The following is a 22,935-nucleotide window of genomic DNA, read 5'->3' as shown; positions in this document are numbered from 1 at the left end:
GAAGTAAAGATACACATGTACAAATTCACTAACACTATCACCATGCCTAGAAGAAGAAGAAGAGTTTGGATTTGATATCCCGCTTTATCACTACCCGAAGGAGTCTCAAAGCGGCTAACATTCTCCTTTCCCTTCCTCCCTCACAACGAACACTCTGTGAGGTGAGTGGGGCTGAGAGACTTCAGAGAAGTGTGACTAGCCCAAGGTCATCCAGCAGCTGCATGTGGAGGAGCGGAGACACAAACCCGGTTCCCCAGATTACAAATCTACCGCTCTTAACCACTACACCACACTGACTCCCTAGCTAGCTAAAACTGCTGTGTAAAAAACAGCCTCATCCCCTGACTCTCACAGTTTCAGAGTCAGACGGCAAACAGTACAGCATCAGGATTTGCAACAGGACTTAAATGAAATGAAAGCAATGCTCCAGAGATGATCATACTACCCACATTCCTGAACAAATGGGAGGGTGAATGACTCAGCAAGTCATACGCTCAACCTCTCATCTGTTGCTATGGTAACCCAGTGCACCTGCTTTCTTATCTCTGAACATCCAGGTGTGGGTGATGTGCTCCTCAAGACATGAGACCAAGCACTGTGTAATTTAACCTATTACTCACATTACACCAACAGGGATATCTAAAGGGCATCCTGAACTGTGTGGAATGTGTGTCCTCCTTGAGGATCCAGAGATAAAATGAGTTGCCCTGAAAATCACAGGACTTAAGTTAGCCATGCCTATCTTTCCCCATTGAGTTCAATAGGACCTAAGTGTAACTTAGGCTAGATTGGACCCTGGCTGTTACGGTACATTGATGGATAAAATAAATAAGATCAACAATGGGACATATTCTACAACACAGCAGTATTGTGAGCCCTGCTTCATCCCTATGCTTGCAAAGTGCTTCTGAGATCTCGAGATCAAGTAGTTATTAAGTGGGGAAGTATTGTTACTTTTACAGCCATCAGGAAACAGTGTTTCATGGGGAGGGGACCGCACATCTATTTGCAGCTTGATTCAAGATGGGGCTCACAACTACGCAGAAGAAGAACATAAATGTTTTAAACAATTTTTTAAAATATTAAACTATGAGATCTTCTAAATCTACACTAACTGCTTTGCTGCAAGCACTGCATGTGCAATTACCTAGCACTTTGGGAGACTCCACTTCGGCATAATTCCCTTACTGATCTTCTTAGATACTGAGTATTTATACTCAACCGCACCATTTTCCACTCCACTCCAATCAGCACACCCATCTCCTTCTTTGATGAAACATTTCTCCCTGATCCCTGGAGAGGAGAGGGAGAGAGAGAGGGAGAGAGGGAGGGAGGGAGAGAGAGAGAGAGAGAGAGAGAGAGAGAGAGAGAGAGAGAGAAAGAATGCCTCCTGTGGCCACTCTCTTCCATCCAACAGTATTATGCTGAAGCAGACGAACAAACAAGAAAACACATTTTGGCATGTTGGATATATATTTTGAGGGATGTGGAGGAAGCAGTGTGCTTCAAGGCATGCTACGAACAGTTTCTGTAGCCTAGCCCCAAGGGTACCGCTTGACCTATTTGGCGTGGGATCTGATAATCCCATACAAATCCAAAAGATCTTCGTAAACTGCAAGAAACTGATGTATCTGATAGGCTTGGAGGTGCATTTGTTTCTGACCATTGCAATGAGTCTGGCCAGAGCTGACAGGCCACTTTCCATCTAAGGCTACGTAGTTGCATTGACTTCATTTGCCAAATCTGCACTATTTACTCATTCTTATCTGTTCAAGATATAGTTATATTTCGAGCATCAAGCTAGGATTCAATTTATTGTTCTATTGGGCTTTCTTAAGGAAAGAAAACTAAACAAAAAAACCTTTATTTTAAAAGAAAAGAAAAACAGTTTAACCTCATCTTTAGTTTATCTCTACTGTCATAGTTCATTAAAATGATGACTGCAGCTGGGATAAGTCCTGGTGATAGAAGAAGAAATTAATCTATTTAATAACCCACTTTTATAGAGTAATGCAAGACTGAGAGAACAATTGCAGCTCAAGCCAGGAGAATATTGTTTCCAAATATGGGGAGCTTGAGCATCATTGCAAATATTGGGTTTCTGCTATGTCTCTTTTTACACTTCTGAAAGCAGATGAACTGTTTGCTCAGAAATAAGCCCTGTTACATTTAGAGAGACTTTCAAATAGCTGAGTGTGTATAGGACTGAGCAGTGCTAACCATCCCATACATTCACATAAACAACTGCATGTAAACAAGTGACCCAAGCAATCACAATATATGCCTGGGAGAATTTATTTATTTTAAAATATTTATACACTGCCAATTTTTTTTTTAAAAAAACCAAGGTATGAACAGCATAAAAGTTACATCAATAAATATCAATGGCAATAAACAAAGCAATTAATCAGATTAATAATGATTAGTAATGAATTTAACAGGCTCACCCACCAGGGAAAGCCTGGATAAACAAATGTGTTTTAAGTAGGTGCCTATATTCTAGTACTGTAGACACCAGCCTGATAGTTACAGGGAGCACATTCGAAAGGGCTTGGACCACAACCCTAAAAGCCCCCTCTTTTTGTTGACATAAGGTAAACCTCATGAGCGTGTGACCAGGCAGAGGTATATAAAGTAGGACAGTCCCAAAGATAACTTAGTCTCAAGTTGTTCAGGGTTTTATATGCTAAACTTGAGCCTGTATCATATTGGAACCTAGTGCAGTTTTTTCATCAGTGGTGTTACATATTGTCAAAAGGATACCCCATCCTGCAAAGTTGCTGCAGCATTCTGCACCAGGACCAGTCTTAAAGGAAGCCCAATCATAGACTTGTCTGAGGAATGTGCATCAAGTTAATTGTTGCTGGACATTACAATATCCAGGATTGTAATGTCCACACATAACATTTGACCAGATGAACATGAAGTCAAAGCGTGGGATCAGCCCTGAATCAAAGTGTGGCTTCTGAACACACATGAACACACACACGAGAGAGAGAGAGAGACAGAGACACAGAGAGAGAGAGACAGAGGAGTTGGTGCCTACAATAAACTTTGGAGCGTTTGTTTTTTTAAAAAAAAAATTGGAAGAATATTATATGGGAATATTAAGATACCATTCCAATATACATTCATTCATTCATTCATTCATTCATTCATTCATTCATTCATTCTCTCTCTCACACATCCATTTATACCCTACCATCATGGAACCCAAGGTGACATTCCCATGGAGCCCCTCCACCCAGGCCCAGAGAAGACCCAAATCTGCTTGGCTTCAGAAAGTTAGTGGCTTCAAGTGGTTTCAGACCATACCCTGGACCTCTAGATATTTTGTAATGAGTCACAGTGGGAGAGCAACTGGAATAGTATTTTTTTTCAAGGACAACTTTTTTGAGTGGGGGTCCCAGGGGCATATGCAGGTCAGTCACTGGTGAATTAGTGTATCAAGTCTTTAAAATAGAGGGTACAGTCTATTTCAACATGCATAATGACTATTAAACTAAATTAAAAAATAAATTAATTAAACGAGGAGATTCCCATTTCAAAATCTAATAAATAAATGCTTGGGGGAGGGGTTCATGAAAAGTGATTTTTAAAAAAAACATTTTAATACTAGTATCACAATCCTATGCATGTCTGGTTACAAGTGAGTCCTACTGAGTTCTGCAGATGTTATTCACAGTCCTAGATAAGCGTGTATAGGAGTGTAGGCTGCTTGTAATCTTCTACACAACTCCCTGGGAGTTCTACTGAAATCAAGTCGTAGTGAATTGGCCTGCTTTTGTGTCATTATGCATAGGGATTGCATTGTTATCCCAGTTAAGCTAGAGGAAGATGGAATTTACTCCCTCCTCAATATTCAATCCTGGTGTTGCCGTATTTCAAAAAGTAACATTCCTGACACCCACAAAGTTGAGCTTTTTTTAAAGAAGACCCCAAAATTGTTGAACTTTTTTTAAGAAACCCACCAAAATTGTTGAGCGATTTAAAGCTTTTTGAGCTGTTTCAGCTGCTTTTTCTATCACATTGCCATGCAGCTGGGTTTTCCCTGACATTTTTCTGGTTCGGCAAAATTCCCCCCAACGCCATCTTTACACCTGAAAACCAGGACATGTCAGGAATTTTCCTGACGTATGGCAAGCCTATTCACTCCTTGTGAATTACCTTGAAGTTACTGATACAGGAAGGACTGAAGCAAACAGACAACAAATCGTAAAGCAACCTTCTCTGTTCCCTGCACATATGTGTATATGATGCCTGACCTTTTGAATGAAATTGCTTAACTCAGTTTTAACCATGTGAAATGGCTGCTGGAATCACCACTTGGGACTCAACCCTTGACGCGCTTTCCATGGCGTGTTGCGCAGTTATGAATTATGGCAGAATAGCATTGTTTCGATTTGCACCGCGGAGCTGACTTGGGAAACAAGAAACAACATTGGCACTGTTTTTTCCTTTGGGGGATTACTAAAAAGGTCTATCAAGAGCTTCACCAAAGAGCTTCCTGATCACTAAAAAGCCTCATCCTGAAGCCAGCTCTGTCAGCTGTTAGGGCTAAGTGAATATCTGTCCTAATTACAGGGGGGAAACAGACAGCATTTTTCATTAACATTATTAATAGTCACTAGACCCATACCATCTGTCTTGGAGGCATGGATCTGATTCCTGAAGAGAAATGTCACCAGCCTGGAGCATAATTCCGAGGTTAAGGAAAACAGACCATTGGGGCTCCAACACCTCTTGTTACCAAGGCTTTTCAGTCTTGGCTCAGAAGCACATATTGATTCTGGCACACAGACTGCAACCTAGCCTTTAGATGTCAAATCTGTTACAGTGCTTCTTCCCACTATAACACTGCTCAGCTTGCCAGCAGAGAGACTTTTGATATTTGTGGTCAGCTGGGAAGGAGGCCTTTGTTGCCAAAAGGAGGATGAATTGATTTTTAATTTTATACACACACACACACACAGAGAGAGAGAGAGAGAGAGAGAGAGAGAGAGAGAGAGAGAGAGACTACAGGGCTGGAAATGCCTTTGCTGTGGCTCAGTTGTGATGTATAACGGTAGTGATGCTGTGCAGTTGGAGAGTGGAAGCCCCAAATGAGATTTTCTGTGCTCAAGAACCAAGCAGGATTCTACAAACAGGAAGTTGCCTGTCTAGCTAAGAACTGTCTACATCAGGGGTGGGGAGTTTGGGCCCTGCAGATGAGACTTCAACTCTCATCAGCACCAGCCTCCATGGATAGTGGTCAAGGATGATCAGTGCCGCAGTCAAACAACCTGTGGAGGTTCCCTACATCCAGGGCTTGAGACAGGAGTCTTTCTTGAGATGCCTACCTTGAAGATGCAAGAGACTGAACCCTGGGGCATTTGCATGTAAGCATATGGTGTACCACTGAGCTATGATGATGTGGCAGCCAGGGAAGATCCAGCCAGTGATACAATTGCCAGGAGCAAAACTGGCATTTATCTACGATTGTGTGAATATTTGTCTGCATCACCATGGCTGCAATCTGACATCGGGGCTGTTGCATTAGTTTTCCTGGTTATACTGCTAGCACTTCTGTCCCAATTTCAAATGTTCCTTTTACATTGTGGCATTATGGAACTGAGGTTTTTTGATAGCTACACCTCCATGCTGTACTAAATTTTAAAAAGAATGGCATGTCAAGATACCACCCCAAATTTGTCACGTGAAATTATGACACAAAACTCGTGCAATTTTCAAAGTTAACAAGGTTGCAAATGGATTTTTTCCCCCTGGAAATAATTATCATGGAAATTAGCACATTTTTCCCCTCTAGATTCCACTAGATTCCCAGAAGTGGCTTTTATGTTGTGTAAAATAATCACATAAAATTATTATGTCCACTCCCAGCACAGCAAGCACCAGAAAAGGCTGATGTGAAGTTGCCGGTGTTTTCAAATGTCTACATGCAAGAGGACATGCCACTCATCCACCTTGGCCAAACTATTTCGAATCAAACCAAGGGAACTTCAACCCATTCTTCATGAAGATGAGGATTTAGAAACACTTCAGTTCAACCTTTTCCTGCATACAATACATGGTATCCAAAGAAGCTTGCTCCCAAGTGATTTTAGAGCTTAATCCCATGCTGTTTGGCACCCCTAAAACCATGGGTTTGGACTCAAGAGCCCCAAACTGCATTGGATTGCAGCTTTGGCATATTTTCAGATTCACCCTTTGCAAACAGTGGAAGAAAGCACAATAATCACTCATGTGTAAACACCCTCTTTTCAATTCTTATGTTTGATGGAAGTCCTTTTCAGGTTACCCGAAATGGAGACAGTCCAAATCTGGCAGTCCAAAGACTCATCTTTTCATGAATCAGGAAGTTCTGGCATCACTATTTCACATCTCTTGTTTCATCATGTTCATCATGTTTACTCAGAAGTAAGTACCTTTGAGCTCAATGAAATTTACTGCCAGATGAACGTGCATATGATTGCAACCTTAAAGTAGTCCATAAAGAAAGCTCATCTCCTAGAGATTGATCCTAAGACAATGTAGAAAACGTGACTACATTCCCCCCCATGTAAATTCTGAATGACCTCCCCAATAATCAATGTCACATGATGTATTCAGTGCTTATGCTATAAGGAACCAATGTTAGTTCCCATCCCATCTTGCCAGCTGTTTCTGCATATGCGTCACTAATTATATGCATTAATTTGCCCAAGATTTACATGTATTAATTATGTATACAGTATGGTCACCTGCAACAATGTCTTTGGATTAAGACTTAATCCTGTTACTAGAATTTGTGAAGTGAACTTTCACTCGTCTGTGTGGTCATTAACTAGGACATATGAATTATGACGCTAATGAAATATGTATTCATATTAAGAAAAATGTATCATTTCCAGTTCCATAATGCCAAGGGGTGTTTGTGTATGTGTGTTTAATGGTAACATTATCAATATTTTGTCATGCTGAGCTCTGCAGAAACTGGGACTTAAATTTTACCTATCCCTGGTTCCTCAGTGAATGAATGGGTTGTACTCAACCCAGTTTTACTCAGAGTAAAACCATTAAAATGAACAACCCTAACTCATTTCTATTGATTTCAATGGATCTACTTTGAAAAGGACTTAGAGTGAATACAACTCAATATGATTCCGCTATGCTGGTCCTGATTGTGCTCTAAAAAACAGTTTTACCGGGTACATTAATTAGGACAGCTGTTTTAAGCTGATTCACCAATATTTGAGACACACATAGGGTCCTCCTCACATACATTTTATATATGGAGAGGTAAAAATGTGCAGAAAATAGTGATTGGTGAATATCACATTTCCATACCATTATTTTCTGACATTGTAAAGTCAACATGAAGGTATGGGTCTCCCCGCTCCCTTATATCAATTTTGCATCATGAATATCCTTATATCCTCATAGAGTGTGAGCTGGAAAGTACCATCACAGGATAAACTCTAATTGCCTGTGGGTTCCCTTCAGGAAGTAGAATACCACCTCTTAACATGTAAAAAATATATACCATAGGCTTGTACCCATGCCTGTTTACTCTGCATCCAGCACACTCTGGTTTGGGAAGCCACACAAATATACAATATATACTCCATAGTCTCCAGCGGTCTATGTTCATACCACCTTGCCATTTCTCCTACCAGTCTTCTCGCAGCTCTTGTCTAAACTCAGAGCTTTCACAGATAAGTGGAGGCAGATTTCTGCGGTGATTTTTGTGCTCCCGGTGGAGACCAGTTTCACCAATCTCTAGTTGTGCTTTTGGCTGGTTTTGCTTTCTTGTGGCCTATCCAAATAATTGGTCTGAGTTTCTGGAGTGAGCCCAAGTGGGGCTCCTTCTCTTCCTCCTAGCTGCTTTCTGTTCAACCTCCCCACCTCTGTTTTTTACTATTAAATGCTATTGAACATCAGCCTTGCCCTGTGGGGATCCCTTCCAGACAACCACTGTGCTTGGAGACAGAGAGTCAGGTTGTGTACCCACAGCAGTGACGAGAGAAGGAAGGGAGCGCAGAGAGAAGAAATGCCATGGTGCATCTGCAGCATGGATTGTTTTATCTACCTGAGCTGCAACAAAACATGTCTTTTCCTCATCGGTTTCCACAGCGACAGCAGATGCTACAAACTTCCAATAGTTTGACTTCATCCCAAAAGGCATACTCCTCCATTGTCTCCTGAGATGGACGGATGCCAACAACAACCTGCTTCTAGGGTCTCATGTTGCGTGTATGTGGACAAATCTCTTATTGTTTGAAGCACTGTTTTCGGTTACTGTCATCACTGCATGGGACAAGGGTCTTGCTACCTAAGCAAGTTTAAGGCAGAAGGCATTAAAGCAGATGGTGCTGTTGAAAGCTCCTAAAATTATATCAGATAATTTCAAAATGCCCTTTTGAAAAGAGGTGTTCTTTTTAGGAGAGTGTAAGACCGGCAGACAGTGTGATCATTTCCATAGAAGGGCCACACAGAGTCTGGACAAGGGACAGACAATTGTTGAAATTCCTTGGAGGGACCTTGGAACAGCATCTTGCACTTGGAGTCCATATAGTTGTGAAACTGGATCCCCCCCTTTCCTTTTCTTTTTAGGTTGTGCTCTGCTCCGCCTCTCTTCTCTCTCTTTCTCGTCGTGTCATTCACTCAGCTGCTCCACGCCATGTCAAAGGTGACTGACCTTTTCCCTCGGATGACAAAAAAGCACTGGGAACGGATTGTGCTCACATAATTTGTCAGCCAGTGTTTTTAAAAAGAGATGAACAAGGAGTCTAAATGCAAAGCTTTGTCTTTGGAGTGTTGTCTCTTTAACCAGATTTTCTTTAAATTGCAATAAAGGCAGTCACTTCCATTTACTCCCAGGCCCTTTGGTACAGAGTAAACTTCCTACTAATCTTTCTTTGCTGAATTTAAATTTGATGCCTATCTCCCCCATGCAGTCCACTGCTTCTCTTAGGCAAGTTGGAATCTCACTGATTCCCACCCCCTCCTGTCAGCAGATCCAATTCATGTTGATTTTTAAGAGAAATTTATTGAAAACCCCCATCCTGCCCCACCTCAGGTGAAGACTGCAACAAACTCTGGCCTGCAAATATTGGAAAGCTGCAGGCAGCTTCTGTAAGGCCAGTTTCCTTTGGAGACGAAATAACTACTAATCTGGAGTGTCTGTCATTGGTTATAACAGGAGTGCATAACAGGAGTGTGCAATTCTAGACTCACACCAATGACTTAGTGACTTAGACTTCCTTGTGGAAACAGTACAAAAAGCAAGAAAGTACTGAACAAGAGACAGTACTAGTACCACATGAATATGTACATAGAATCATGGAACTGTAGAGTTGGACAGGATCACAAGGGTAATCTAATCCACACACAAATCCACACACACATCCCAGTAATGCAGGAACCTATTGCCCAATGCGGAGCTCAAACCCACAACTCTGAGATTAAGAGTCTCATGCTCCACCAACTGAGCTAACATGTTCTGCCACCATAATTCCCTGTGGGTGCATAGCCCACAATGCACACATGGAGCTTGTGCACCTGCCTGGACTTTTCTATATATTTTAGTAAACTGGGAAGCTTCCTGTTCATAAGTGGGTGGTGGTATCTGATTGTCATCCTTCTGCTGAAGGGCAGTCTCCATCAGTGGAATGGGATGGTAGAAAAGACAATTGCTCTTCACCTTGCATCCCCCCGCCTTGCATTCCAGAGGAGATCTGGGGTGTGGGGGGCTTTGTGGGGAAGGGAATCACCCAGAATTACTTTCCTCCCTGTTCTGCTGATGTATGCCTTTTGTCAGCAGAAGGGTGGTAACTGGATACCACCCAGAGTGTCTGTCTCCATTGCAGTGAGGCTGCACATGCAACATTTCTAACCAGGTTGGGGAAAAGAAATAGCAATGTGATATATATACCCTCTTTTCTCTGCAAAAACTTTAATCATATTCCATTTCTTTCCAGCATTCTGCATTAATTTCTTGTCTTCTTTAGGCAACATTTCATAACTGAGAACTACATACACAGAGACAGGCAACATGTACCTGGGCAACTGTGAATCTGTGTGTTGTGTTAACAACTCCCATGGATCTATCAAAGCTGTGAGGAGAGCATAGCTATTAATTAATGGGAGATATTACCATAACGGAGACATTGTGAGAGTCTTCATAGAGCTGTCAAAACATTAGGTGAGTTCTATGCAACTGGCATTCACATTCCTGACAAAACTGTATCTAAAATTTTGCTTTCTTCCCTTTGTTAGGCAAATGCAACAAAACAGGTTTTTGTGCCACCTACTAATCTTTTATCAATCAGGAATAAGTGTTTATGGCAAGCAAATCAAGTTTATTTTCATACCGAAGACATCTGTGAAAGCTATGGAAGATAATCCAAAAACTAAGAGCAACTTGGAGGGTGGGTGGGGAATTCAGATGTTGCTCCGATTAAATGGTGCAAAATATGTTGCTTGTCCATACTAATGCTAGCAGCATGTGAATAAGCAAACAAAATGATTGATGAACAGCCACTATCATCTGTGGAAGAGCCTGACTGCTCCTGGTGGCTCAGGATGGAGCTTTCTGAACGTGATTGTGGGAAGAGTGAATGACAACACCTTTCAAGCTAATCAAAAAATAATCTTCTGCCACCGATTCTGACCCCTCACCCAGAGATTTCCCTCTTTCTGTTTGAGAACCTAAGGAGGAAACAATTTTGGTCAAACCGTGCAACCTTGGATTTGTTTACCACACCTATATGCTGCCCAGTAATTGCTGGTTGGCTGTCAGCGGCCAGGCTGAGGAGTACTGCTCTGATGAGGAATGGTGGGAGTCTCCCCATCCCCACCCCCCTGCTCCTGACCAGGATCCTGAAGCTGCCCAGGAGCAGTGGAGCAGTATAGATTTGGAACAGTTGTTTGCAGAGGGGCATAGTTCTGAAGACCAAAGTTGGGATGAACTGAAGGGTGAACAGCAAAGTGAAGAAGAACTGGAAGATAGTGAACAGACTCTCTCTCGCTAGAAAGTGTTCCCCTTATCAGTCCAAGGTCACGTAGAGCAGATAAGGTGGCTACACAAAATGCACAGTGGTTGCGAGATCAGGTTGCAAGATGCAAAGTGATTGGGGGAAAGTGGGGGGGAACCTTAATTGGGAACACCGTCATTCCGAGAATGGCTACCTTGTTCTTTTGCTGTGATCATTAAAGATTCTTTAAATGGTAAGTGACTCTTTTCGCTTTGTCCTGCTTATCTACGTCCAAAGGGGCAGGGGAGGCGAGTCCCCGAAGCCTGACACTGGCTTACAGTATCAATAAAATATTAAAATAAATCACCAAACAATAAAACAGGAGATTTAAATAACAATATTTTAAAAAGATATAGGAGATCTTTGAAAGTCTTAAAAGACATCAGAAAATAAAATAAAAGACCTGGTACCAAAATGGCTCCAGGTGAGCCTCTTTAGATAAAGCATTCTATAAGTGGGGTGCTAACACCAAAAAGGCCCTATTCTTAATATTCACTTAGTAGCCCTCCAGGCTGGTCTGGGTATATTCTGCAAACATATTTGTTGCCACAATAATAGTGCGTTAGTAATGGATTATTCTGCTTTACTTTGTTCTGTGATGCTTCTCCAAGGCATTATTGCTGTCAGGAGGAGCTATAATGCTACAAAAGTGGGACAACAATAAACCAGAACATCTGTGGTATAAATGATTTCAGCAGGAAGTTACTGGATATCCACTGACACGAAATGAATCAGTGTGACTACCTCAAAATGTGTTCGGACACAAACAGTATTGAAAGTGTGGTTGTATATGACTGCCCTGATAGTATCATGTGGACAAATCATCATGAATGTGCATTTAAAAAGGATGTCTGGAAGAACCCTTGGTGGCGGTCCAGGAGAAGATCCTGTGAAGATGGCCTCAAGATCTAGGTAGGTCTATATGGAAGGATCCTTCAATTAACCTGATCCCAGGATCTCAGGGACAGCACTTTATAACCCTAGGCTGCTTCCAGACTGTTTATATTGTGTCAGTGGGGTTCATTTGCATACTAGCAAATTCATGTCATGCAATTAAAGTTGATTTGGCACTTTTGAACAACCGATCCACATTTCAAAAGAAGCAAACTTTTTGTGGTAAGGAAAGTGGCAGGAAAATAGACTGGAAAGGTGAGATAACAATTGCTTGACATGATGTCCTATAACTCTCCACAAGCAAATTAGAATGAATGCCCAAGAGACAGTGGATGTCACGTAACATCCAAACAAACTTCATGCTATGAAATCAGGATTAAATAAATAAACAGGATGCTAAATAAACAGGTTGTCAAGTGACCATAGAATAAGCTGTCGGCTTTAGTAGAATTCATATGGTCAAAGTGGAAAATGCATAACTAGAGGCTGGTGTTTTGCATCTGATTCATAGACAGGTTGAAAATTCATACCAACTTCAGCTCTGCTTCTTTCTACGGTGTCCTGCAAGATGGGCAGATGCTCCCTGCTGTGCAGTGCTCTGCGTTGAACAGCTGGTGGGCAGGCGTTATAGCATATAGCAAGATGGTGCTATGTTTTATTATATGCTATACAGAGCAGAAAGACTGAAGTCGGATTTTCAGTTTAATAGGCCTGCCGTGTGTTTGGTGTGTGTAGTCAGTGATTGATAAGCTTAAGCATGTAAAATAAACAGCAAATGAAATCAAATATGTCACCCAATATACCCACCAGTCAGCCAAATGTTCCTTTCTAATGGCTTTGCATGCTGGTAAACTGTCATTTAGTCACAGGGCGTCACAAGTGACTCAGCCAAATATGACTATACCATGAAGGCTGTCAGTTTCTACACCACTGGTCCCTAGGACATACTTTTCAGCTTGCAAAACAATTCTTTGCGGAGCAACAGAGGTCATGCTTGGCTTTCACAACATATAATGCAGAGGTTTCTTTTATTTTTGAAAAACAACAACAAGGTACCAAAGTTAGAATTAAGCTGCGGACGCGCCATACATTTAAAGCACATGACTTTCCCCAAGGAATCCTGGGAATTGTAGTTTGTTGAAGGTGCTGGGAATTGTTGGCCTCTACCAATCTTACAGCATCAAACTGAGTAATATGGCACCACTTATATTAGACAAAAATGTGTCAGGCTCCTCACTTAAATGGGAAACATGGAATGGCTTTTGCTGGTGGTGTGTGTGTGTGTGTGTAAGGACTGCCGAAAAAGGCCTTTAATAGTTGGGAGAAAAGAGCATTTCAAAATATAATGGGCCTATTTTAGCTAACATGTTGTCAGCAGTTAATGACTAGTGGTGTAACAGATGGCTTTGATGTAATTTCTTTTGAAAACACGAGATTACAAGCAGTTTATTGCATTCCTGTCACCAGACTGCTCCTTGGATACAGCCGAATGTCAAAGAGGTCAAAGGTCTAAAGCCACAAGCCAAAGGATTTGTCATCGTTTTACAGGTCACTTGTTGCTATGCACTGGGCAGGCAGGACAACTCCATGGAGCCTACCCAATTGGCAGGATTGACTCCGTTCGTTCAGAAATCTCATAGGAAAACGTCACTTAAAATTTGATTAATATAGTTTGCATCTTTATATCCAAGTGGTCCTCCACAGAGCTCCATTAGCCATATCTAAGGCTCCCAAGTGGTCCTCCTGATCAGACATTCAGAAAACTTACAGACTAATCCTCATATGATCTGGGAAGGAGTGGAGTGGCTGGCTCACCAATGTATCTCAAGCTCTTCCAGCTCATTCCAGCCAGGTGGGAAAAGGAGGCAATTCATTATTGCTATGCCAGCTCCAGGCTGGCAACGGCGAGGTGCACAAGAGTCATGCCAGTGGTAGGATCTGCAGAGATCTGCAACCTCCAGAGCCACAAGTGCCCCACACCACAATCTTATATGTGTCTACTCAGAAGTAAGCACCGCTGAGTTGGGTTGGGGTTTATTCCTAAGCGGCTGCTTAAAAGGATGAACCACATTTACATGTATTTAATTTAACTTTTAAATAAATGGGGTTTAAGAGGATGATGCTCAGTGGTTTGAAGATATTGATAGGAGATTCAAATTTTTTTAATAAAAAAAGCAAAAAGAAAATATAGTTGGTCAAAGTTTGGCTCAACAACCTTTTTGGTATTTTGCATTCATAAGGCAACGTTAATTTAACACAAATTATCAAAATACGTAAAAAGGTGAGTGTGCTGCTCTCCTGAGAACCTGACTAACAGTGGAGTAGCATGTGGAATTCTGACAGTGGATCCTTTTCTGACACAGGTGACTCAAAAGCATTGAGGAGTGTGGCAAATCTCTGTTCCCTCAAAAGATAAGATTTAGCTCGCTTCACAACATTTATTTCATTCGGTTGAATTATTATTATCAAAAGGTTAATGAGAACTTAGCGGACAGAGAGGGGAGGTTCATTGCTGTTGCTCCCCTGTTGTCATTGCTCTGGTAGTGGAGAGGGCAAAAAGGGTCATGTGGAGGTCAGCTTCAGGGCGATGGGGCTGTTTAGTCTGGAGCACTTATTAAGGGAACACATCACCCAAATCCAGTTGTGATGTACTGCTGGACTACGACCTGGGAGACCAGGGTTCAAATAACCCACTAGGCTCACTGGGTGTGGCCAGTCACTTTCTTTTAGCCTAACCTACCTTACAGGGTTGTTCTGAGGACAAAACAGGTGAGGGGAAAACAAAACAGATGAGGGGGGAGAACCAGTGCTATATTTCTAGAAAAAGAAGTGCCAGAACTCACAATGAACACCTCCCTTTCTTTCTTAGAATGGCAATGGTGCCCACCTGAGATGTGCCGGAATTGAGTTCCTGTGAGTTCTGGCTGGAAAAAAAAGCCCTGGGCAGAACCATGCAGTGGTGTAGGAAGGAGGGTGTGGTGGGTGTGGCCGCCCCAGGAGGGGGGTGACAAAATGGCAAAAATATGTGTTTTTTTAAATTGCTCATGGCAATTTTTTTGAAAAAATAGTGTTATTTAAAACGAGTTTAATAACTTTGTCTTACAATTAATTAACCTCAACAAGTCAACATAATATGTATTGAAACTTTTTAGTTCAGTCAACAAACGCAACGAAACATGGCTGAACTTGACGCTGTGTAATGGAGAGCGTATGGATAAGGAAGGGCAGAGGGGTGTTTCTTTCTGCCAATTCGCCAAAGTCTGTCTCTGCGGTTTGTACTCGAGCGAGATGTAAACAACCGGTGACTCATCATCACTCAACCCGCAACCAATCCTATCCTCTGCCATGCCAGTCAGTCACACCACGTCATTCTGTTGAGTTAGTTGTGCATTATTATACTGAAGGTTATAAGTGCTGTGCTGAATTTATTTATTTTTTACATTTTTTAGTTCATTGATTCATTGTGATCATCCTCTTCTCTATGATATTGAGTTTGGTAAGTAACGTAAACGTTATGATGCATGCTGTTTGTTTGTATTTGTACGGTAAGCCAAAACTGCAAAATTGCGAAATTAAGTAAAAAAATTCATCCATAAGAAATTCCCATTGTGAAAAAAAGGTTTTAAGTGCTTATGCTCACAGTGTTAAGTAAATAAACCAGAAAATAACACTTGCAACTGCAAGTATCTTATTTTTCCTTCTTTTAATAATTTCAATGTGTGTGGGGGGGGGGGTGACAAGAAATTTTCTGCACTGGGCACCACCTGACCTTGCTACGCCACTGGAAAACCATATACACCACCTTGAGCGCTTTGGAGGAAGGGAGGGCTATAAATATCAGTTAATTAATTAAGAAGTAGAGAAACGGGGGGGGGGGGGAATCCCATCACCCTTCCACCACAATTGCAGCAAGACTTCGGATTTGGTGGCTCGTCTACCATGGCTACTCCCTCCTGAAAAACCCTGCAGGACTGCTCTTCTTACATTGATGAAGGGCAGTGAAGGGAATAAATCATGGAGGGGCCATAGCTCAGAGGTAGGATATTTCTTTTGCATACAGAAAGTTCCAGGTTCAGTCAGTTCATTATTGGGGCAGGGGGCCCTCTGCTGGTCTTGGGGCCCTAATAAATGCCCAACTCTGCCAACCTCTGGATTCACCCCTGAACACCCCTTTTCAGTGGTGGCTCCCCAACTGTGAAGTGCTCTTCTCATGGCTTCTCATCTGGAATTTAATCTGATATGTTTTAGACATCAGGGTAAGACCTTTCCATTCATCCTTCAACTACTGTTTGATAGCATTTTAACATATCCTGCCTACATTTAAACAACAACCCTGATTTAGTGTTCCATTGTATTCTTTTTCGGAAATCAGCTTTGAAATTGAGATGTAAAAGCCATTGTGGGTGTGTTAAAATAAATAAATAAAGTTGCTCTTTTGAGGAGTTTTACACATTTTGTAAATATGTTGCCTGGATATGTTTGGAGCATGCTGCCAATTTCTATTCAAAAATGCAGTAGATGTCGTTCTAATGAGAAGGGCTCATCGTGAAAATGTACAGTGGTCTCAAGGGAGCACAATTTAAATTGAGCGAAATGTCTCTCTTTGGGGGGGGGGTGTCTCACATTTTGTCGTTTGTTTCATGGCTTCCTTGTAGTCAAAGCAAACACAAACTACCGCATAAAATACCTGTTTAAAAGAGGAGTGAGAGTTTTATAATTTATTTTTTTAAAAAAAGATGCCATATGCAGAATGATGGACTATCACTTTGCAAACAATTGCACACAGCAGAATTATCTGTAACCCTGAATGTATAGCACAGTGTTTGGGAGTTTTCAACCCAAAATAGGACAGCCATAGCCATACAACTCAATTAAACTGAAGGACTAGGATTTAAGGCGATCAGTTTCAATGGCAGTAAATTAAGCACTTTCTCTTAATCTGACTCAAGAACTTCAACTCTAATGCATGGTGGACTGCGTAATAAATTTGATTTCTTTTGTGATGTATATTGATGTGACTCCTGGGGAATCTAAATTTATAACAAAATGTTATAAGACCTGAGAATTGCTTTGTATATCCTTGATAAATTCATCCTCCCTACCCCTTTAAGTCAGATTCAGGTATATGTGCAAAAACATCTACAAGATAGGGCTGACCTTTCTGGCTGGCTTTTGTTAGTAATGATACCAGTATTTTAAAGACACTTAAAAACAGCCTTCCTGGGTCTTCTATTACCCGTGTCATTTAGAGCAGGTTAGATTAGGAACACATTTACTGCTAGCTTTATTCAATGCCTATCATGTCCAGAGGAACTAGCCTAAGGGACAGAATAAGAAACCTGACCGCTGTCAGCATCCTTTTGTCCCTCCCCATATGGGGAGGACATGATTCCACAGGATTAGCCCACAATTATGTGCTCTGGACTGATCAGTTCAGTCAATTTACTGTGTAAAGTAAATTGATCCTTTGGAACAAAGGATCCTGTATTCAGCTGTTTGTACTACAGGTAGCTGAGAAAGCCGTGTGCCTCTGTAAACAGTTGTCCCTGCCCTCATGTGGAGTGGACCAGCGCCATATGGTGCCACTATGAACTTATTAACTGGTGGATTAACTCATCTCAGCATTTGGGATCCCCAGTTTCCAGCTGTGAGAATGATTGATGGGTTAACTACTGCTTCAGTCTTGAAAGTTATTTCCTCCATTTAACAGAGTCAAGAAGACAGAAAATTGCCCCCTTTGTAAATGCTAATCTCACCACTCCTTCGAACACCCAACATAACAATTTATTCAAGGCAAAGTCTTAAAATTGGTATAGTACACATCAAATGCATACTAATTAGCAATTTCTTTTGAAGGCTCTATCACTTATTAAGGGTCTCCTTTTCCATATGTTCATCATGCCCCACTTCACCCTTTAATTACAAAACAGCACTTTCTATTAATTGTGAGAAGGTACATTGTCCCCGGTATCCGTATTAAATACTACACCTTCAGAGGCCCAGTTTAGGGTCAGAGAAAGGCCGTCATTAAAGCTTAGTACCATGGCCATCATTTTAAGCATATTCAATTTTTTCCCCTCAGTGGATGTGCTGGTTAAGGAGATTTGCTTGAAAAGAGTTTTTCTTTCAATATGTCAATTTCTGTGTTCCTGTTATAGTACTACTGGCCCTAGATAAAGAGATGGTGATTACTCCACTATGGTTAAGTGGCAATTATTCTACTGTCGACATTGAGCAAGAAAGTGCACGGTTCCCACTTGGAACCACAGCTTTAAGGTTCTCTGCCCCTCTTGTTTTGTAAACGCCCCCCTCAAAAAAAAAAAAATACATTGGGTCCTGTAATCAATGGAATAAAAGTCAATCCAAAAAAATCATACACAGGACAGTATTCATGAGAAACTGGTTTTTATTGAGGTTGATTTAAAATCAACGGCAACTAATTGCACCCTTAAGTGTGTTTATCAAATAGGCTAATTCACAGATTGGACATTTCCCAGTTAGTTATGCTATGTATGGGTTATGGGTCAACACAATAAATTGTAAAAGGAAATACACATGTACTATCAAGAACTGATCTCATGTCCTTTTTAAATTAGAAGTATAGATATTTCTTGAGCTCAGTTTTTACACATTGACAAAATAAGCTTGAGGTTTTAAGCTTCTTATGGTTGTTGCTATCTACATCAAGAACTGGCAGAGAAACAACTGCTGGTCAATCTCTTACTTAGATAAAATTGGCACAATTGACAAAATTCTTGTCAACTGGATTGTTAATACTTTGGTTGAGTTTATTCATAGCTTGAAAAATGCAGCCATTAAAGTCTTGAGTGATATTTAAATAAATATATGAAACAAGTATACAGAAACTAGATATGGCAGGATGCCTTACTTCCCTCCCTCCCTCCTCTATTTTCCAGAAATAGTGTTCCCAGAGCATGTTTTAACTCTTCAAAAATAGCCACTGCTGCATTGCTGCTCCACTTGCAGAATGGCTTTTGATCCCGTGGAGCCAGCCACTAACTAAAAAGGAGAGGTGATTTTCTTCAGTTTCCCATTCAGCCCTCTATGCCACCTTCCATGTTATTCTGGAGGGTCCTGCAATCTTTGGAACAGATTTTCAGGGGGCTCAGGAGGCTGCAGTGGGAAGGTAGTATCAGTGGAAATTGTCTCCCCTAAGAACGTGAGAGCATTAGCTGATGGCTCCATTGCAGAGGCAGCCCATTGATGAGGCTGAGTGAAGCACCAGCTCAGGTAGCAGAAACACAAGAGGCAGTGCCCTGTCTGCCCTACCAGTTCTGCCACTGGAGGAATGTCCCACTCTCACTTGGGGGTGTTCCCTGGTCTTCCCTGGTGGAGATGACAAACAGCAGTGCCTTGAGGAGTACCCCAGCTCTTTCTGAGTTTGGCGAGAGATTGAGCATTCCTCAAAGTGTTGCTACTCATCTCCCCCCCCCCCCAAGCACTTTGTGGAATGCTCCAGCTCTCACCAAACTCATTGAGAGCTGGGACATTCCAATGATGGTGGAAGTGAGGGGCAGATGGCAGAGGGAGGGCAGGCAGTGGCACATTCCTGTTTGACCTCAGCTGGCAAAATGGTATAGGCTTCCCCTGCTCCATTAGATCAAAAAGCTGTTCTGCAAGTGGCACAGAATTTCACCCATTGGCCTTATCAGAGAATATTGGCAGATAATTTCTCTACTATTTAAAATAACACGAATTCACATTATACAACCAAGTACTTACAACAGTGGTACAGGCTGTACGATGGACATTATTTCCATTTGGTGTTCCTATCCTACCTTTTCTTGTTATTACTATCATTTCACTTCCATTCCCCACCAGGAAACCTCTTTTGACTGATAAGAAATCCACCTCAGGATGCACCCGTCTCCATACTCTTGTTGACATCTCTCAGGCATTCCTTGCAGATGTGGGAATGTATCTCAGTGTTGATTTGCCAGAATCATAAGGAAGCACCAAGTGCCAGGAATCAGCAGGAAAAAGAAATTGGTAAAGAAAGGCAGACTGGGGGGAAAAAACCCAGCCTTCAAGGCATGTTTGAAGGCCTGCACTGAAGTTCCATAGGGAAGGAGTTCCACAGCCATGGGGCCACCATCAAGAAGGTCTTATCCATTGTCAGTGGTCATGCTCATAGCTCAGTGGTGACTCACAGTTTCTGCTATATATATATGTATGTGTGTGTGTATATATATATATATATATATATATATATATATATACTTTAAAAGTTGGCTCCGTAATGCACAAAAAAATTTAAAGGGCACATATATGAAAAACAACTTTTAAAAAATGAAACAATTTTATCATGTTTAAAAGTAATCCTATACTCTCCAAACAAGTCTGGCAAACAAACAACAAAACAGAAACAAAGCATATTTGTACAGTATCTGTTTTTGTTGTATCCAGTTAAATTATATCATTGAAATTAATGGACTTAAGTTAGCCAAATGAAGTAATTTCAATGGATCTACTCAGAGTAACAGCCATTTAGATTTAAAAAAACACACCACACCATTAGGCAAACAAGAACTCTCAGAAATGAGCAGAACCATTTTTGTCAGGCTTTCAGTGCTTTTATAGCTAGGAAACACTCCACATGGAAATGTCTTAGAAGTTGTCTTTCTCTTGATTGTTCCAAAGAATGGTTTCCCTCCCTGCTCACGCCAGACCCCCTTCTTGGGGAAGAGACAAAATTACATCTGGCTGTCAATTTAGACAATGTGCCAGATTTCAACCTCTTGTATTTTGAAATGGGCCAATATTTTAAATACCCAAACCCATGGTTTAAAATGGAACTGACAGCCTCCTAACTACAGCCTAGCAAATGCTGATGCTATCATAATGAAATGTAATTAAATTGTCTCTGTCAGGGAGAGAGCTGACCAGTCATTCAATGTATATCTTATTGCTGTCATTCATTTAATTAGCTATTAGCTTCATTATCCTTAGGTGTTTTATTTTCAACCAAATGATCACACTTCTCTCATTCCTGACATAGCCTCTTTCTGTATTCATTCCTAAACCAACTTTTTAAAATAATAATAAAAAATCAGACATCCCCCGCTTCCATTTGACAAGAAGAAAGTAATGCTAATCATTTTATTTCCTTTTTTAAACACAGGACTGCCAGATTGGAACCCATAAATACTGCCTAACCAGGTGTAAGAGTAATTTCTCTTTAGAGTTTTATGTAGTTTTTTATAAAGCAGGTGTCAAAATTGACCAGTGCAGGGGTTGGCTAGGCAAAACCATCAGATGTCACGCTCTTCCTTTTAGGCACAGGGGTCTAGCAGCAGAAGTGTGGGGCACTGTGGACATCGTAACTGCAGCAGGCATCAATGGATACTATGATGAATGGTACTGAAAACTGCTTAGAGGTACAAGGGAATCAACAAAAGTCACTTTCCACCTGTCTCTCTCCTGGTGTAGGTCATCCAACAGGGGAACCAAGAACTTCTCCATGACATTCTGAGGCCTAAAGCCAGACTTAAAGAGAACTTCTCCAACCTGCTGTTCTCCTGTAAATCTCACCAGCCCCAGACAAATTGGTCATGCTAGCTAGGATGGGTGGTGGTTGTAGTCAGTGCTATTTTTCTACAAAAAGAGGTGCCGGAACTCACCATGAACACTTCCCTCGTTCTCTTGGAATGGCAGCGACACCCACCTGAGGCGTTCCGGCAAGTTCCAGCTGAAAAAATGCCCTCTTGTAGACCAAAACATCTGAAGGGCACCAGGCTAGAGGAGGCTGTTGCTAACAATTAAACCTGGGACCTTCTGCATGTGAAGCAGATGTGAAGCTCTGAGCTACATCCGTCCACCAAATTTCCTCCCAATTCAAATATCAGTTTCAAAGAATGATATTTCTCAGCAAGAGAGGAAATGGTTAAAATTCCCTCTCACACCTGCCGCAGCATCATTATCAGCCTGTAGCAGATGCTATTTACTGGGTGGGTATGAATGTTTTAAAACAACCTGCACCTTAAATGCAAAAATGCATTTAACTGGGCTTTTAGGTGAGGTCTCAAGCACCTTCTATGTGCAGGAAGAGAACATATTTCCAAATGTCACCATCATGGTTTTTAGGACTGTTCAGTCCATTGTGTATGCCCACCATAGTAATCCACTATCCAACCAAAATAACAACAACAACAACAACAACAACAACAACAACAACAACAAGAAGTTAATGCTATATCAAAAAGTGAAATGCAAACTGAAGTACTAAAGTGCTCAAGTTCCGAAATGCATGTTCATTTTGTAGCCTTTGCTAACAGTGTTGCATGAAATTGGATTCATGTTTTGATCAGGGGCACATGAATACCAAAATTCCATTCATGAATATGCATTTGGTCAATTCATCCCAACTCCATTGAAAATTTTTGCAGCTGCTGTGTGCCAACGGAATGTCAAAGGAATCACACGGCCTCTTTCACATCCCAGTTCAATTGAATCACTTGTATTTAAGCTGATTTAGTCCCACTGAACTCAGGCAGTCTTATCCTGTGGGTCCAATTTAGCTACAGTGGCACAAACAGTGGCTTAATTTATTTACCTACCTTCTGTTATGCTTTGACACTCTTACTATTTGCAGCTTGGATCTTAACTGTGTGTCCTGTATGCATCTAATAAAAAACGACTGTGTGCTTTTTTCTGCTTAGAACATTTATTGAACTTTGGATTTTGAAGGTGTGCTTCAGTTCTAAATCAGGCACTGAAGAGGCCTGGGGAAGGGTTCTGCATAATCTGAAAGTTTGCATCAAATTAGGGTCAAATTAGATATTATTCTAATTTTCTAGTTAGCAACCATGTCTGCTTTTTAAATAAAATAAAGTAAAATAAAATAAAAAATGTTAGGCATCAGGGGAGACCTGATTGCCATCAAAACTCCAGAGTGTGGGTAGCAAAGTTGTACCCTTCTCTTCCTAGCTAAAATGCTAAAGAATATCTTCTCCACATTTAGGAGGTGCCAATGGAAGATTCCCCCCCCCCCAAAGATTAATTAGAG

General features: G+C 41.3%; 1 long non-coding RNA gene across 1 annotated transcript in view; it reads right to left on the bottom strand.

Annotated features, from left to right (window-relative positions):
- Positions 1–2,350: 2,350 nt before the first annotated feature.
- LOC308458446 overlaps positions 2,351–22,935 on the bottom strand; it is a 138,277-nt gene continuing 117,692 nt past the window's right edge. Inside the window, exon 3 of the long non-coding RNA XR_013977422.1 lies at positions 2,351–2,965. This is a non-coding gene — a long non-coding RNA (uncharacterized lncRNA). The remainder of the gene's footprint in view (positions 2,966–22,935) is intronic.

This window comes from Podarcis pityusensis, assembly GCF_964106645.2.
Source record: "Podarcis pityusensis genome assembly, chromosome: 11".
Classification (NCBI taxonomy): Eukaryota; Metazoa; Chordata; class Lepidosauria; order Squamata; family Lacertidae; genus Podarcis; species Podarcis pityusensis.
The sequence above is the reverse complement of the archived record's forward strand: the minus strand, read 5'-3'. Positions and strand labels throughout refer to the sequence as shown.